This window comes from Nicotiana tabacum, chromosome 13 (assembly GCF_000715075.1).
Source record: "Nicotiana tabacum cultivar K326 chromosome 13, ASM71507v2, whole genome shotgun sequence".
Lineage (NCBI taxonomy): Eukaryota > Viridiplantae > Streptophyta > Magnoliopsida > Solanales > Solanaceae > Nicotiana > Nicotiana tabacum.
This window is the reverse complement of record NC_134092.1, coordinates 36,586,900-36,600,684: the sequence shown is the minus strand read 5'-3', so window position 1 is coordinate 36,600,684 and position 13,785 is coordinate 36,586,900.

Sequence of the window (13,785 nt, the reverse complement as noted above, 5' to 3'; positions counted from 1 at the left end):
AACCTTATTTGGTCTGCTGCCCTAGAGAAGGTCAGTATACCTTCACCCTCTTCTCTTTTAGTTGTCTTACTTGAATGCTACGAACATGTTGTTGTCTTCTAATTGTATTAGTTTATAATGTCTGGAACGAGCACTAAAATGTTATTTTTAGTTTATGATAAGATGTTGTTCTTCTATGATCATTTGTTATGCTCCTAAGTATCTTTAAATGGTGTTGATTGAATTGTATGTAACCTTGATGACTTTCAGACAACCAATATGATTAAACTTTCTTAATGTGCTTTAATGACATCCATGTTTGTCTAAAACTTTAGATTTTCTATCAATAGTTCTATTGTGATCTTTATCTCCATACACTATTTTCCTGAATTTCATTTCTCTATAGTCGAGATCATTGTTTGATAATCTTAAGTAGGAAAAAACTTGAAAGTTCATAGTTTACATCCTCACCATTTAACTAAATCATGAAAAATGGAAGTGTTTAAATGCTCTCCTTCTATATGCCAATGTTTATTAATTCTGAGAATAACTTCTGAGTTGTCATTGTGACAATCATGTATTCATATCTAATAACTGGTTGTACCTATATGAAGTAGTGTTGTTAGGATGAACTCTTATGAACCTCAGTGACCCTTTGGCCTACATTTTGTTATTATCAAGTTGTCTTTCATAAAACAAACATAGTTATGGCTATCTTCAAGTTTTACATAACTGTTCTCATGTCCAGATAAAGCCTTTAGATATATGGTTAAGATAAACCTATTTGGTATAGTACCTTTTCTATCTTAAAATTCCTTTGTGACACTGCTGACTTTGTGAAGCTTACATTCAGCCATTCTCAAGTTGTCTTTCATAAAAACTGGGCATAGTCATTCTTATTATAATTGAGTGATAACTGTTTTCAACTGAATATGACTGTTTCATGTTCAGATGCTAATTTAGCATATACACTAGAGCTAAACCTGCTTAGTTTAATCATTCCCTTATCTATAACTCCCTCCCTTTATGGCATTGCTGATTCATAAAAGGTAAAGCTTACCCTGCCTTTGTAATATCATTAAAGTATCTGTGCATAGTTAGTATTAAATGTTGTATGTTTCCATGTTTGGCTTCTTGATCCCATGCTTTTGTTTTAAACTATACTCATCCCTCTCTTTATTGTCAATTTGAACTGAATATGATCCTCAAACCTCATGAGAAGTTCTTATTTGATACTGCCTGAACATAATAGTTTGTTTAAGGTTAATACTGTTATGAATTTGATCATGTTGAGCACCTTATGAATTTCATGTTCAAATATGTGAATTTGTAGTCATATTAAGAGTTTTGATCATGTTTATGATATCTTTAACAACCTCTGTAAAAGCTACTAGTTGTAATTGTTTGTCTGAACCTTTGCTCATGCTTTTAGAAGGTCTCAAGTAGCATTTCTAATCTATACATGTGTTTATGGTAAGACCTAAGTTAATCAACCCATAGCTAGTCTGCCAAGGCAGAAGTATCTGTTCCTATTTGTTGCATATCTGAGTTGTGTGTTCATTACCTATTCCATTGAATATGATCGCAAGTGTTTAGGTCCTTAGAAGTAAAGCTTAGTGTTTTGTTTCCCTCCATATGTATCTAACTTATTTAATATGTGTATCCTTCATGTGATATTAGAAATGTGGTTACAGAATAAAGTTGTTTTTGTATCCTTATGTTAGGAGGGAAAGTATACTTTTTTGGTAGGGGCATTATGGAATTTAGTTTATATTGAAAGGGCCTCATTGTCATTTAAACCCATATGAAAAAAAGAGTCGTTAGTGATTTGGGGTATTTGGGAGTGCCGTTTGACTCTAGGTTGGGCTGCTCTCCCCGGCACAAGCATTGCCTTGGGCCTTGAGTCCCTTGGGAGCTTTGAAGTGTCGGGGGATTCAAAGAGGACATCGACCTTGAGTAGAACTCTCTCCTTAGCCTCTAATTTATTGACACTTTTGGTTCTTTAGGGGTTTAGTGTTTAATGACAACGAAAGGTTTTCAATGTAAATTATTTGCCTTGTTTAACCACCACATTTGTATAATTTTCTCATAAGTATTTGAATATTGATAGTTTGTTACATTTTTGCTCCAATTATATGTATATGTTTCATACATGGTTGTATGCATAGAACATGTATCTAATGGCATTTTCCTTCTTTTGGGCATGTACATTTGTTTGGGCCTGCCGAGTCCCTAAGGAACTCAGGCCGAAGCCCAGTCTTGTTGCATTCTTGAAGTCTGAAGTCAGTTGCTACCATACTTTTTCTGTTGGGCCTGCCTTTTGAGGCCCAATTTCCAGAGTCCAGTCCTCTTTCCCTCAACTCCTTTATTATTGTCTACTACTTCGCTAGTTAGTTCACTGCCATGTTGCATTTTGTTATGCCTTTATTATTGTTCTATCTTACGTGTATATAACACTCATATATTAGATTACATACTTTATTTTATGCTTTAATGTCGTATAAAACTTAGGCAAGCCCTAAAAATATAGGACTAAAAGAATTAGTTAGTAATTAATCCCCATTTCCCTAATTACATTTGTTTATATCATAATATATTTTCGCTCACCTAAGTTTCTTAAAAAGAATTTGAAACCCAAACTTAGTGGAAAACAACATCCCACTTTCTAAAGAAAATCAGATCTGAATCGCAAGCTTTATCATCAAAGTGGCAAATCAGAACTTTCATAAAAAGTGAAGTACTATCGCCCTAAAGGATTTTCAACAAAATGGTCTTTAGTCAAGACCTTAAATCAAGGTATATCTTAGAGTAATATACACCTCCATGCTTTAAAAACAAGTCAATTCCTTCTCACATACTTTTAAAGTATAAACATCCTTATAATTCATACTCCTTTAAACTTACACCTACCTTTTGTAAGAATTATGCCCTAATATATGGTAATCCATGTCTGTAAAACCCCAATTAAGGCATAGTATAAATGATTGATTCCAAACCTAGTCTAAGTTCTATGGAGCTACCTCAGGCAGATTTTAAGGGGTGCTTAACACCTTACCATTACAAGAACCAGAACCCTTACCCATAATCTCACCGATTAGTTGACACATAATGAATATGACTTAGTAATTAAATAGGTACCCTAGTATACCATTAAATATTAGGTGGCGACTCTCTCTTTTATCAACAACAGAAAAACCACAAGTTGAATCTTGTTTTGACTAGTGCAAAATAGAGTGCAACAACATGGCGACTCTTCTAGGGATTCCCTCTTAGGTTCGGACCATAGCACACTTAGACTAATTTGGCATCTAGCTTTATTTGTACATTACTTTAATTGTAGATAAAATTACAATTACGTGCTTACCTGCTTAATTTTCTCTCTATGCTTATTATCATGCTTATTGACGCTAAACCCTTGTCTATTACTGTTTTATATTTACTGTCATCGTATTTATTTCTATCGGGTCTTGGTCGTACACTATCACACACAATGGCATGCGAGGGTTGTCTTTTACACCCCTTCGAACCTTCTTTTCAAAACTCTCTAGTTTCAGAGAATGGCTTTATCATGTCAACTGACATAACCTCTCGCAGCCTTCAGTCCAAATCAAAAGTAGAAAACACTGTACTCTAGTAAAATATATCATACTGCATAAACCATAGGTGAGTCGGTCTTTGGCACGGACGCACAATTAGGAAAGCCACCCTAATGTCAACGGGTCATGCACCCAACGATATTACTTCTGTGGAAAGACAAACAAACCTGGCAAGACACTTAAAGATCCGAAGCAAATACTTACCAAAAATCTTTATTTTACCCACCTCAGAAAAAATTAAAATTAGCCAAAATATCCCTGAGATTAGCATGGTAAAGGGAGCGCCACATAAATTGAAGCAGTGGTGGAAGAATATTTTCCGGGAACACAAAGATGAGGTTCGGATGCTCCTGGGGGCATTAACCGCTTTGCTGAATATTCGAGCAGACAGGGTGCCCACTCGCCTGTTTATAGAATTCTGGGATCCGGCCAAGGTGGTGTTCAAATTTGCCGACTGTGAGTTAGTACCAAAATTGGAAGAAGTTAAGAGCTTCACGGAGCTGCCGTTCAATGGAAGGAAGCCAATATTACCAGTTACTATGCTCGGTTACTAGTTCTTGGATGCTTTAGGCCCGGCCAACAACATGAGTCTCATAAGTATCAAGGATAAATGGGTGAGCCTCGACCAGGTGTTCGACATATTTGGGCACTGTAAAAGCTACGAGTGGTATTCAGGAGAGTTTCAACATGACCAAGCGACATGGGAGAGTCTTAGGCCAATTACCTTCTTAATGGCACTGTGGTTCTGGCGAAATTCTGTGGCAATCTTCAAGCTACTTTGGTGCCGATAGTGTTAGCGGAGATGCTGAGGGATTTGTCCTCATGTACACGAGGGTATGATTTCCTTAACGTTTGTAACTTGCTTCTTCATATTTCGGCTACTGAATATTTCTTCCAGCAGGAAGCCACTATAGAGTACTTTGTGGGTGTCAGCAACATGATCCGCAACCACAATGAACGAATGAGACATTGGGTCTTCCCACATGGGCAAGAAGAGTGGAGGGAAATCCTGACAAACCTGAGTGGGGAATGGATCAACTGGAAGCTATCCTGGTTAGGTGGAAGAGTAATTTTGAGGATTCCTCGGAAATACTTCATTAAGCTGATCTGACTTTAAGGTATTCAACCATACTCACCCATGCGGGACAGTTCGGGATGATCCAAGATATGCCTCTGTGGACAAGGACAATGTTATACGAGGATGAGTACAATGGGAAGATTCCAATAAGAGTGGAACGACTTGGTCACAATGCTCATGCGTCAAAACTCATGGTGCACTCCTGAGTATTACGTCTAGATCAAAAAGGAAGAAGAGCTGGCCCATCCAAGCAGAGAAGATATAACCTGGTTAGAGGATACGGTGGTTGCTTTGCAAATTTACCATGAGATCCTGCAACATTATCTTGTGACTACATTGATGCACCGTCAAGTGTTCCCAAGATCCGTCGATCATATGTTACAACCTGCTGAAGACAATGACCGGGTAGTGGAGTGCATCCAAATAGAGTCCAGCACAGAGCCTGAAGAAGATCTAGAGGAGGAGTCAGAGTTCAATGATGACGAGGAGGAGTTTGAAGAAGAACCGGAGGAGGATCCCGAAAAGAATCCAGAAGAAGAGGAGGATATGGGAAACGACTCAGGGGATGGTTATTAGAGTTGGTTGATTTCCCCCTATTTCCCACTTTGTACCCTTGTCCCCAGTTTTCTCTTTTAATTTTCAAAAGGGCAAGTTGTCCAAGCCCATGCAGTTCTGTGAAACAATGATGTAATATTTGTTCCCACTTATATTAGTCCAAATTATCAATGAAAACAAATTGCTTCAGATCTAAATGTGTCAAGCCTGAATATCTGTCAAATATCTTCGATTTAGGCCTACCTCCGGCAATGAGAGGTTCCCATGAATTCTAGGAAAAGCGTTGGCCTTAATGCACGAATTAATTGCTCTATGTGATTTCCTGCTTGTATAAATGTAGAAACTGACTCATGACCCTTTTTATTTTCTTTCTTCTTATTTTTATTTTGCTTTATTATTACCCCCGAAAAAAAATAAATTTGGTTTGTATCGACCGAAACTGGCAGAACCACCATACAATCTAAGGTCAAAGGGAAAGATTTAAGCCGCAGAAAATCCAACTGAACATGCTCTGGTCATAGCCAACAGAATGGGGCGATCGGGGGAAAAAGGACGACACCAAGAATCATGAACACGTGGCCAGGATGGCCCAGGAAATGGAGTTTCTAAGGGAGGAAATACAACATATCAGGGAACTAGCGCATCTGGCCGTGACAACGCCTCCTCAGCCACCTCGATTTCCTTCTTTGGATTCCATCCCTGACCACTTTCCTTCCACATCATGCCAAAACAACAACACCCCAAATTCAGCTCCTACCACTCATGCCATACCCCAGTAACCCCAGAAAACCCACCAAATACCCCTATCCATACTCCCTACGTACCATAGTACATTCAGATACCACAAAACATACTTGTCACCACCAATGCAACTCATACCCCTCCTCATGACGGAGTCACTTTTACCACTAACCAGCATATACATGTGGCACATGCCGCCGCCCATGAGCATTATGCCCCCCCTGTATTTTCCATTTATGAACCTACCTTTACAGCGTCTATCATGGTCAGGGTGCCTTATGAGATTGACCAATACGCCGAGATAGAAAAGGAGGCTAGGCATAAGTAAGAAGAGTTAGTATCTAAGCAGTTTTAAATCTTGAGGAAGCAGATGGATAGCCTCCAAGTTGCCCGAGGAAGTGAAAGTTTGGACTATGACGATCTTGGTATTCATCCGGATGTGGATATGCCAGCGAGGTGTAAACTCCCAAAGTTTGATATCTTTGATGGGACGTGATCCTCGTGCACATTTGAGGGCATATTGTGACAAGATAGTCGGAGTTGAGAGGACTGAGAAGCTAAGGATGAAGTTATTTATAATAAGTTTGATGGGAGAAGAACTCACCTGGTACACTCGACAGGATCCACGAAATTGGAGAACTTGGCAAGATATGGCGGAGGACTTCATGAATCGTTTTTGATTCAATGATCACTCTCGATCGGTTCGCACTGGTGAACCTGTAGAAAAACCATCCGAGTCATTCCAAGAATATGCACGTCGGTGGAGTTCAAAGGCCGCCAGGGCGCACCCTCCGTTGGATGACAGTGAATTAACCGAGTATTTCATCAGAGCCCAAGAAGGGATATACTTCGAAAAGATGATGGGAATGATTTTGGACAGAAATTTCCCGTGCTAGCCAAGATGGGAAATTTCTTAAAAGAAGGCATAAAATCTGGTAAAGTACAATCCACAGTAGCACTACAAGCGGCCACCAAGGCCATCCAATCGGGATCAATCGGTAGTGGAAAGAAGTAGAAAGAGGAGGTCTCAGCAGTTGTCCCTTACTATCAACCCAACTCACACCACGGAAACACTTCCTATTCCACAAACAATCATTCACCACTATCTACTTATGCTCCAATCTATAATACCCAGCCATATTACCATCCTCAACCATAATACAACCCTCCTCGAGCCAACAACAATCGAAACCCACAATGACCATATGCTCCTGTCCAAACCAGTACTCACCAAAACCGACAAGCATAAGCACCATGCCCTCGACCCAATTTTGAAGAGAGGGGTCCTAGAAATTACACCCCGATTGTTGAGACTCTGGCCCAATTGTTCGAGAGATTGAGAAGAGAAGGATTGATACACCCAGTTGAAGGAAGGGTTCATGAATATCCCTCAAAGTATTTCGACGCAACTAAAAGATGCGTATACTACTCCAACATACCTGGGCATGATACTGAAGATTGTTTTAAGCTAAAACATAAGATTGAAACATTGATCAAGAGCACATCCATCCAATGCACTCTAGCACCGCCCAATGTGAATCGCAATCCACTGCCAAATCACCGAAACCAGGGAGTTAACATGATCATATTATACGAAGAGTATGACCTAAAGGGAGCGATTGTCATTATAGGAAATGCAGAAGCCGGCAGGATCACTCTCCAAAGGGCTCTAATGATTACAGTACAAGTGACACATATAGTGACTATTTAGACCTATCAGTGACAACCTTCCGTTTCTACAAAAGACGAAGAAAGTCGGGAATACAAAACTGTCCCATGGACGTCCCAACAAAAGGGGGAAGGCCAAAATGACAGACTTTATCGTAGCTCATGGTATGACTAGGTCCGGGAGATGCTATGCTCCTGAAGATGTCAATCGAGGGAACTTGGGAAGAGAGAAAATTCAAAGACGGAACATAACAGACCCGTAAGCCATCGAGTTTTGAAAGAGAATGTCAAACAAAGAGTATTATGTGGAGGAGTAGCTGAAGAAAACTCCAGCACAAATATCAATCATGAATTTATTAATGAGTTTCGACAGTCATAAGGATGCCATGTTAAAAGTACTAAGTGGGGTAAGTTTACGCAGTAGCACCACCAGTGAGGCACTGGCTGCAACAATTGGGAAAATGGTCGAAGCAAACATGATCACTTTTAGAAGAGATGAACTTTCTGTCGAGGGCGCAAGTCATAACAAAGCTCTTCATACCACTGTCAAATGTTGGGACAAAGAGGTGTCTCGAGTGTTGGTCGATGGTCAGGAGTTAATATTTGTCTGCTCTCCACCCTACGTGAGTTAGGAATTCATTTAAGGGAAGTTAAGGAAAGCCACGTGAGGGTGAAGGCCTTTGAAGGTTCACAAAAGGATGTTATTGGAGAGATTTATTTGGTCTTGCAGATCGGGCCATCCAATTTTCCCATATTGTTTCAAGTAATGGACATCTCATCTTCCTACAACTTGCTGCTGGGAAGGCCCTGGATACATATGGTAGCGGCCGTCCCATCCACTTTACACCAATGCATGAAATTTGAATGGGGATGTCACGATATCGTGGTCCATAGAGAGTAGGGTCACTCTGCTATTTGGAGTATGTTGTTCCGTTCATTGAAGGGCTAGACGGAGTTGCTTTCTATGTAGTGGAAATCATGCAGACTACCGAAATGGAAAAGACTGAACAAAACCTAGGGAAACAGTCATCGTATAGATCTAAGATGGCTATGAGGGAGATAATGGAATATGGCTACAGGCCAGGAACAGGGCTGGGAGCCAGGTCGGACGGAATCACAGAGCCAAATGAACATAATGGGCAGAAAGGAAGTGCCGACATATGATATCAGCCTCCGAAAAGAAATGCTCATACCGTTAGCTCCAGGAAAAAGGTTTTTGTGCCAAAGCATGTTGCAAGTCCAGGTCAGAGTTCAGTGCAGAAGATGATATCATCGACGGGATGGGAAAGTTATTCGTAAATATGATTGAATAATGCTGTGAAGAGACTGACATCAAGACACCAACTATTAGAGATGCCGGACCAGGGGATGAGCTGCAAAATAGGACCGCCAGTCCATCTTTGGTTCGCCGAGAGTCTTGATAGTATGGAACTGTTAAAGGTTTCTTTTGAAAAGTGCATGGTCAATTTAGGCATGCACTGTACCTGTACCTTTATGTCATTTGCCTCTTTTGAACGCTTAAGACGTTCCTCTTTTGATGAAATAAAAAGAATCATTTACTCAAATATATCAACCTTATTTACCACTTTATTTATACTTAGCTTTTCTTTTCAGTAATCAAAAAGCTAAAAACCCGCATTTCGCGATTATGACATGTAACGAAACTGTCGAGCACAACGACCCAGATTATGATGAGTATGATGAGAGCATGATGCCCGACAATCTCCAGCAAAAGATCGAGCAGTTGGAGAGTTAGAAAAATCACAACCTCAAAGAAATGGAAGTGGTCAACCTTGGAAGTAAAGAAGACGTGAAGGAAACCAGAATCAACATTTATCTAGAGGCCGAGCAGAAGGAAATATTGGTTGAGCTCCTCCGACAGTATATCGATGTGTTCGCATGGTAATATGATGACATGCCAGGATTAAGCACTGAAATTGTCTCACATAGATTGCTCACCGATCCTACCAGACTGCCGGTCAAGCAAAAACCAGAAAATTCACACCTTATTTAAGTTTGAGGATAAAGGAAGAAGTGACCAAATAGATAGAAGCGAATGTAGTAAGTGTCACCAACTATCCAAAATGGTTGGCAAACATCGTCCCAGTATAAAAGAAAGGCAGAAAGATGAGAATATTTGTGGACTACGGAGACCTCAACAAAGTTAGTCCAAAGGACGATTTCCCTATGCCAAATATCCACATACTCATCGATAATTGTGCAAAGCATGAACTGCTGTCGTTTGTGGATTGTTTTGCTTGGTAGCATCAAATCTTGATGCACGAGGAAGATGTAGAGAAGACGACCTTCACCACACATTTGGGAGTCTACTGCTATATAGTTATGTTGTTTGGGCTCAAGAACACCGTCGCTACCTACATGAGGGCCATGTCGACCCTTTTTCACGACATGATTCATAAGGAGATTGAATTGTATATGGATGACATCATCATAAAATTTGAAAAAGGTTCAGAGCACTTGGATGATTTGAGGAAATATTTTGAATGCCTGTGAAGGTACAATTTGAAGTTGAACCCGACAAAGTGTGCGTTCGGAGTCCCTGCTGGAAAGTTGTTTGGAATCATTGTAAGCAGGAAGGGAATAAAACTGGACCCATCAAAAATTAAGGCTATTCTGGAATTACCACCACCAAAGATCAAGAAAGATTTAATGAGTTTCTTGGGTAGATTGAATTACATCAGTCGCTTCATAGCCCAGTCCACGGTAATCCGTGAACCCATTTTCAAGTTGCTGAAGAAGGATGCTGCCACAAAATGGACAGAAGAGTGCCAGAAAGACTTCGACTGAATTACGTAGTATCTATCAAATCCACCAGTGCTGGTTCCCCTGAAACTAAGGAAGACATTGTTACTATATTTGTCAGTCTTGGATAACGCCTTCGGTTGTATGTAGGGACAGCATGACAAAACTGGGAGAAAGGAGAAGGCTATCTACTACTAAAGTAAGAAGTTCACGCCATGCGAGGCCAAGTACACTTTGATAGAATGCACTTGTTGTGCTTTGACTTGAATTAGCCAGAAACTAAGGCATTATATGTCAGCATACACTTGGCATCTAATATCGCGGCTCGATCAGCTCAAGTACATCTTCCAGAAGCCGATGCCTACCGAAAAGTTGGCTAAATAGAAAATTCTCTTCAACGAATTTGACATTGTGTACATAACTCAGAAGGCTATCAAAGTACAAGCTTTAGTCAATCACCTCGCAGAGAATTCGGTGGATGGGGATTACGAGCCACTTACTACGTATTTTCCCAATGAAGAAGTCTTATTTGCTGGAGAAGATATTGCAAAATCGTACCCCGGATGGAGAATGTTTTTCAATGGAGCAGCAAACTTCAAAGGAGTCGGAATTTGGGCAGTTATAATTTTAGAGTCTGGACAGCATTATCTAGCATCAGCAAAGATAAGATTCCCTTGTACCAATAATATGGCTTAATACGAAGCATGCATCCTTGGGATAAGAATGACAGTCGACATTGAACGTCAAAGAACTATTGGTAATAGGGGATTACGATATATTGATACACCAAGTCGAAGGGGAATGGTCCGCCAAGAATGTCAAAATACTTTTGTACCTGCATTGCATGAAGGAGCTGTGCAAGAAGTTCACCAAGATTGAGTTCAAGCATATCCCCAAGATTCAGAACGAGTTCGTCGATACCCTTGCAACCCTATCATCTATGATTAAGCATCCAGACAAAAACTACATCGACCCTACCGAGGTAGAGATCAGGGATCAACATGCCTATTGATTCTATGTAGATGAAGAACCAGATGGTAAACCATGGTATCACGACATCAAGAATTTCCTTGCAACAAGAGAATACCCGGAGAATGCTACTAATGGTAAAAAATGAGCCCTCAGGAGGCTGGCAAACCACTTTTTCCACAACGAGAAGGTCCTGTACAGGAGGACCCTAGACTTAGGTTTGTTGAGATGTGTAGACATTGCCGAGACAACCAAACTATTAGAGGAGATACATGCAGGAACGTGTGGACCCCACATCAACTGGTTCGTATTAGCCAAGAAGATCTTGAGAGCTGTATACTTTTGGATGACTATAGAAAGTGACAGAATCCGCTACGTGCAAAAGTATCAACAGTGCCAGATTCACGGGGATTTCATCCCGGTTCTATCGATGAGTTAAGCGTAATGGGTTCACCCTGACCGTTTGTCGCTTGGGGCATGGACATGATTGGACATATAGAACCTTCCACATCAAATGGACACCATTTCATCTTGGTAGCTATTGACTATTTCACCAAATTGGTTGAGGCATCTACTTACAGGGCCGTCACAAAGAAGTTAGTGACAAATTTCGTCTGAAACAACATTGTTTGCAGATTTGGGATACCATAGTCTATCATCACTGAAAACATCGTCTGCAGATTTGGGATACCAGAGTCTATCATAACTGACAATGTCTACAGACCACAAATGAATGGGGCAGTCGAGGCAACCAACAAGAATATCAAGAGGATTTTATGAAAGATAGTGGACAATCACAGGCAATGGCACGAGAAATTACCTTTCACTTTACTAGGTTATTGAACCACCATAAGAACATCCACTGGGGCAATGCCGTACATATTGATACAGTGCTGAAGCTATGATACACACATAGGTCAAAATATCAAGGGTCATTCAAGAGGCAAAATTAGACGATGCTTAATGGATATGGGTCAAACAAGAGCAACTCATGCTCATTGACGAGAAAAGAATGGATGTAGTTTGTCATGGTTAGCTATATAAGAATAGGATGGTCAGTGCATTTAACAAGAGAGTGAAGCCTCGCCAGTTCACACCGTGGCAGATGGTCTTGAAGAAAATCTTTCCCCACCAAGAAGAAGCCAACAGAAAGTTCGCACCAAACTGGCAAGGTCCTTACGTGGTTAATCGAGCATTATCGGGTGGAGCTCTAATCTTGGCAGAAATGGATGAAAGAATCAACACGAAGCCCATCAACTCAGGTGCAATCAAAAGATACTATTTTTGAAGACAAATAGAGTTAGGTTTTGATGTAACAAAACTACATTCAACCTAACTTCCCACAGAGGGATACGTAGGCAACCCATGTAGGGTTCAGTTTCTCTCCCCTTTCTCATGTAATAGAAAAATCAAATATCACTTTTATATGTTGCTCAGGAACTATGCCAACTTGATTTCCTTAGAAAGGAATACGTTGGCAATCCTCATCGGATTCAGTGGTCTTTTGTAATTGAACTACCTTCTTCCCTGATTCCATTTGGATACGCAGGCTATCTGAGTCAAACTAGGCCATTTTCATTCTTAATCTCATCATGTTGCATCTATTGTAATCAAACTACGCTTTGACCTGATTCCATTTGGATACATAGGCTGTCTAAGTCAGGCTTTGTCATCTTCAAAATATTTTATCATAATCCACAAACTATGTTCAGACCTGATTCCGTTTTGGATATGTAGGCGACCTGAAAGGGTTCGGTCATAACCTTAAGAAAGCCTTGTAGTGCATTAGTTCAAATTAGGATGCAATCGTAATAGCACGCAGCCCCAATGTCAGAAGCATAACGGAAGATCGACATCAAGAAGGAAAAGTTCTCAAGAGAATACGCTCACATGTGGAGAACCTTTTGAACATGTCATAATCCAGAATGACGACGTTTACCTTAAAAACAAGATATTTTCAAAATGTTTTCTATATATATATATATATATACATACATCAATTTATTCCATCTACCGAACTTCGCGGCGCAATTATGGCAAAGCCTGGGGCAAACCAACACTGTGGTCGACACAAAACAACTTCCCCCCACCCCCTCCCCTCCACTAAGAATTTTTCTTTAAGTGCAGGGTCAACAGCAAGTAAGGAAACACTAAGACCACACTGGGGCAAATGACGGGTCCACCCCTTTCCTAAGATTATCTCTCTTCTTCCTTTATTTGAATTTTTCTAGTACAGCTAAAGCTAACCTTTGAATCATTTGCAGGTACCTCGGAATCGGACAGATGATACAAAAGAACCTATATATGGCAAATCGCCCACTCTAACAAACGGAGCACCTTGTACCAAATTGATGTCGGCTTCACCAATTAAAGTCTTGTATATAGGAAATCGCCAACTCAATCAATCGAAGTGCCATGTACAAATCGAACGTCGAC